Genomic DNA, 6,000 nt, shown 5'->3' with positions numbered 1-6,000 from the left:
TGGTGCTGAGGATGGAACCCCGGGCCGCACGCATGCCAGGCTACCGCGCCACCGCTTGAGCCACCTCCCCAGCCCCAATTATTTTTTACTTGGTGCTGAGGATTGAACCCAGGGTCCCACGCACTCTACTGCTGAGCCACAACCCCAGCCCCTCATCTTCCTATTCTAACAGCAACTTTCTATGTGATATAGGCAAGTGCATTCATTTGATGAATGGGGATTAAACATACTCTGAGCCTGCTTTTCCTCCTAGAAGACAACTGAGTGATAACTGTGGCCATGTTCTGAAGAGTAGAAAGAGAAATCCAAGTAGAAAGGATGCTATTGTCCTTGATGTAGATCTCTTGTTCCCTGAATCCTGTCTCCTACTAGGACCCAGGTATAGGGCAGTGGTGAAGCACCCCTTTCTTCTGCAAGACAGGGAAATATCTTCTTAGAATCCCAGTTATACCTTGGATGCAGGAGCATCCAGGTAACAGGTTATTGACTCTTTTCCTCAGAGAAGGATCTCCATGCTGAGAAAAAGCTCAGAATGATGATGGGAGAGAAGAAAGGAGCAGGAAGTTTAGAATTCAAATGTGGACTAGGCTTAAACCACCCTAAACCAAAAGGAGACAAAGTGTGATCCATAACCAAATCATTAAACTGGCCATTCCCACAAAGAGTCAGAATGAGGATTCTGTTACTAACAATTCCTAGAGGCTACCTCTGTATGCACATTCACTGGAGTCAGCAGGAATGCTAATCCTGCCCATAGTTCTAAACCTAGGTTAACTCTAATCCTCTCCCTATCCCCAGGTCTAGGCCGAAGCCTAGCCTGAACCCTAACTTCAGACAAACACTATCCCCTTCCTAAACTCTAATGTCTGTCTCTAATCTTAACCCCTCCCTTCCAGGGAAGGACCAGAAGGGCAGCAGGAGCTAAGAAACACCCCCCCCCCCCAAGGGCAACAACTGGTCCCAGCCAACAAGAGAATTTCCCCCTCTCCCCAGGACTCCTTTGCTGTTGTCACTGCCTCCCACCTCTCCCTGGGTGTATGAACTCTGACCCTTGTTGGCCTTTGGGATGTGTGTGGGGGTAGGGAAGTGGATCCAGGATCTGCTCAACCCTGCAAGGACATCCCTTTCCCTTTCTCTTCTTTGGTTAAGGCAGAACCATTTCAGTTCTGATGGGCAGCCTAGTGGGAAGAATAAAACCCTTATTGATTCTGAGTAAGAGACACCTGAAAGACCTTGGGTTTCCAGTAAATGTCTTTTGCTTTCTCAACCTCTTTTGCCTTGACCATTAAACAGGAAAGGTTATTGTTACTTATTCTTCAGGGAGGATATGAGGTTCAGATGAGATCATGTACCTGAAGGCTTCAGTCATTTGAAGCTTACTGACACCTCTTCTATACTGGGTATACACCAAATGCTGGCAATATAGTGTTATACAAGCCATATTTCCTGCTAGGAGAAGTTTACAGTCCAGCCAGAGAATCAAACACATAAACAGATTCTGTCAGTTTAAAGGGTGGGAGGGAGTGCAATGAAGGCTCAATGAAGTGTAAAGTCTTCTGCATGTACCTGAAGACTTTACTAAGGTACTAAGCTTAAAGACAGACTCCCATACATAAGCCCTCAGCTTGGAGATCCTTCTCTTCCTGAGGCTGGAAAGTGCAGAATATTCTGGGAAGTACAAAACAGGGCTGGGCCCTAACAGGGCATGCACTAATAAAAGGGGGAAAAAAGCTCTTAAAAGGGCTGGGGGTATAGTTCAGTGGTAGAGTGGTGAATATGCTGGAGGTCCTGGGTTCTATCCCCAGCATGGGGTAGGAGACAAGTAAAAGGAGTGCAGGATCCGAAAAGCATGGCACAGGAACTAATTACTTTATTATGATCATCTGTGCTGTTCTCACTTGGGGCTAGAGTGGGTAGATCCTGGGGGAAAGAACAGCTGTGCCTAGAAAGAGTCTCATAAAGGTCTCAGGGCTGAGTGGTTCAGGGTGGTGGCCACAGGATAATGTCATCAGGAATGTGCCTGATGCTCTGGCTCCCACCCACCTCTGATCTTCAGGTGCCACATACCCAAGGGGATCTGAGGCTGGCAGGGACCCTGGATACAAGGTTGGCCTCAGAAAATGAGGGAGGTACTAGTCCTGAAATATCCTCAGGGGAGTGGAAAAGCTGAGAGGACTGCGACAGCAGTCTTGCATAGTCCCTGGGGGGTCAGCAAACTGGCACCCGCACACACCCTGCCACACGCACCCTGGAAAAACCCTGTCAGTGGGGCTGCAAATACCCTAGGGTCCAGTCCACTCCCCCCACCCCCTGTCCCAGGCTGGCTCAGTCTTCCTCTCCAGGACAGAGAGAGAAAAATAACAAAATGAGGAGAAAATAAGATGTTTGGCTGTGGTGTGAGCAGGAATATCCATGCAGAGCTGCCCACCACTCACCCTTACTCACTCTTTCCACACCCAGCTGGGGCGCCCAGCATGAGACAGACCACCCTCCTGCCCCCTCCCCCGTCTGGGCTAAAAGCAGACGCTGGTGAGGAGCAGCAGGTTATAAATATGCCCAGGGAACTGCCGCCAACTCTCCCTTGTCATCCCCTGGGAGGGGGTAGGGTGGGGTGGCTCTAAGGAGGAGCCAGGGCTGCCCTGTTCCCTGAGGCCCAGAGGAAGTGGGGCTTCCAACAGCCTACTGCCTTTTTTTTTTTTTTTTTTCTTTTTTTTGTCTTTTCCAGGTGAAGGAACCACTGCTACTCCATTTTCCCTAGACACTTGCTCATCTCCTCAGAAATGGAGTTCCCTGGCCATGGCTGAAAGTTCAGTATGGAAGGGCCCAAAGTCACCCACTCTGTGTCAGGGTGCAGCCAAGTACCACTTCCCTTTTTTCACATCAGTTACTCTCATCAAAAGGTCATTCATTCATTCATTCAACAGGCATTTACTGAGGACATGCCAAACACCAAGCCCGGTGCACAGGCATACCTGAAGGCAAAATCTCCTGTGCACACTTGCAGCCACCCCTAGTTCTATGTGTTCACATCAATTCCAGCCATACAGTCCAGAAGGTTCTGGCTTTAACCTGGCAGCCTCCTTGGGGAAGGTAAAGCTTCAGGCTCTGGAATCTGCTTCAGAGTAGGTTTTGTGGGGACTGGGGAAGAGGGGCTGAGAACAGGGCTCCTAAATTACATGCCTGTCTCCTCTACTTCCCTGACAAATGAGGAGGTGCTTCCTCCCCTCTCTGCCCCATCATTTTCCCTATGTAGGTGCCATGTAAGGAAGAGTCATTCTGTGGGATGCTGAGGGCACCTGCCCAGGTGGCCAGTCTCCTGCCTCCAGCCTCTTGTCACATAGATACCCAGCAGGGCAAGAGGGGGCAGTGCCACCCTGTGAAGCTTCCAGCTCTCCTCCCCCAGGGCTGAGCTCCCCCCCCCCATTAATCCTCGGAAGTGAAGGGGCCGTCCCTGGCAGCCCCTCAGCCCTATTGTGGCCCCTCGCCCTCCTCGGCTGGCGTCTAATTAACTCCTCCTGCCCCTGGTTTTGTGTGCCCCCCTTACCCCACCTTGTCGGCCCCGCCCCTCCGCTCGTCCTGCTCCCTCCCACACGGACATTCCAGCCAGGCCGGGCCAGTATGCCAGGGCAACCAGGGCCGGACCGAGGCCTAATCCCCCTGCCGCCTGGCCCGGCTAGGGGAGCCCCACTCACCTCCCCACTCTCTGGGGGCTGCTCGGCTCTGCTGTGTCGGAGACACACAATCAGGACAAAGGCGCAGCCCCCAGGGGGCTAACTCAGCCTTCACGCCCAGGTTGTGCGGCATTTGGGGAGTTTAATGAATTGTCCATCACGCCTTTCAGGGCCCGCCCGTCAGCCTGGATTAATCTTGGGAGCCCTGGTGGGGTAGGAGACACTAAGCCTGTATTTATTACTCTCCCATTGTCACTAATTGAGGTAATTATCTGTGACTCTGGCCTGACCAACAATGCCGCATTCACTCCCTGGGACCTCGATGGGCCTGGCTCCCACTCTCAGCACCAACCCTCCCTCCCATCCTCTCCCAAACCCGCCAAGGGCTCAGAAGGGCCCTGGAGCATGTTGGGAAAGTGGACAATGTCCCACAATGCTCCATCTTCAGCCACCACTATGATGGAGTTGTGTCTAAGGAGGGGCCTGATCCTCCCAAAGTAGGTCTCTGTCAGGAGACAGGTTTGGCTGGCAGAAGCCTTGTGCCACAGAGGACCATTTTTCTGAAGTCTGGTTTTCTAAAGTCTCCAACTCCTCATTTCTGGATAGGTATGGATCTGGCCTCATGTCCTTGTAGCCTCCAGAGCTTTAGGTGCTGGGAGACTCTAGCATATACCAGACCTATGCTGTGAAGATTTTAAACCTACCAGGGCTGGCAGAGTGACTATGTATACATGATGGGATAGGATGGGAGAGAGAACAGGAAAGGATATGACTGGGAACTGAGGAGAAGGGCAAGAGAAAGAAGCCTTTGAGGGAAGGAGTGTTCAAGGGTCAGTGGTGTGTCAATATTCCGTGGCCATGCAGCAACCTCGGGGAGAAATTTGGATTTGAATGTGTGAACAGCACCAAAGAGTAGATCTCATGTGGAGATGGCTTCCCAGGTCAAGGGGACTGGCCCTAAAGAACAGGTGCATGTGTGAGTGTGCATGTGTGTCACACACATGTAAAAGAGAGAAGAAGGGAAGATCTGCATAGGACTGGACTATGAGGTTCTTGAGGCAAGAACTGTGTTTTGGTCCCTCTTGCTTTTGCAAGACCCCAACATACAATGTACCTGGTACATAGTGACACAGTCAAAGGAATGGTTGGATAGATGATAACTGATACATGATTGAGGTTGGGGTCTGTCAGCTCTCCTCCTCCTCCTTCTCCTCCTCCTCCTCCTCCTCCTCCTCCTCCTCCTCCTCCTCCTCCTCCTCCTCCTCCTCCTCCTCCTCCTCCTCTTCTTCTTCTTCTTCTTCTTCTTCTTCTTCTTCTTCTTCTTCTCTCTCTCTCTCTCTCTCTCTCTCTCTCTCTCTCTCTCTTTGTATATTGAACCCAGGGGCTCTTAACCACTGATCCACATCTCCCATCCCTTTTTAGATTTTATTTTGAGACAAAATTTAAGTTTTCTTAGGGCTTCACTAAGTTGCTGAAGCTGGCTTTGAACTTGGAATTCTCCTGCCTCATCCTCCCAAGATGCTGGGATTACAGGTGTGCACCATCATGCCCAACTTGTCAGCTCTTTTATTCTGTGGCTGCACTCAAGTTCTTCATTTTCTTAGGACTAGCTGGAAGGAGATGTCTAGACCATTCCTGGATAATTCTTAGACCAGGCTTCACCAGTTGAAACACTAAGGACTCTAGCAGAACCAAATGCTTTAGTTGGAACAGCGCCACCTTGTGGTGCCTTATGGAGAGACCCCCAGCAAAGAAGGCAGGATCCTCTCTTAGGAGCTGGAGTGGTGTGGGGGACACAGTAGGCAGAAACTATCACTTTTCCTATATATATGATGCTACATCATCATGCCGGTGTTCCTGTGGCACAGTTTTGTCATCTGTTCTGTCCTTATGTCCGTGTTTTCTGAGCACCTGCTCCATGACAAGCTTTAGGGGATATAGAATTAAGTCAAAGGCAGGACTCTTGAGTAATTCATAACCCTGCAGGGGATTCCACAAGGTATTAAGACCAAGAGGGTCATAATCAAGCATTAGGTAAATTTTTATTGGTGTTGAGGAGCACTGGGACATTCTCAGCTCCAAACCTCTGCCACTCACCTCTCCCTCAATTCCTCTCACTAAAGCTCAAATGTTTTTGTTTTGTCTGTTTTGAGACAGGTCTCACTATGTTGGCCAAGCTGGCCTCCAATTCCCAGGCTCAAGTGATCCTCCAGCCAGGCCTAAAGGTGTGTGCAACAGGGCCTAATTTAATGTCAGATGTTTTATCTTTGCTTTTAAAAATCATTTCATGACTTGATTCCCACATATCTCTCCAGGACCCCACTTCTTT

The sequence above is a fragment of the Urocitellus parryii genome, chromosome 5 (assembly GCF_045843805.1).
Source record: "Urocitellus parryii isolate mUroPar1 chromosome 5, mUroPar1.hap1, whole genome shotgun sequence".
NCBI lineage: Eukaryota > Metazoa > Chordata > Mammalia > Rodentia > Sciuridae > Urocitellus > Urocitellus parryii.
Note: the sequence above shows the minus strand (reverse complement) of the source record.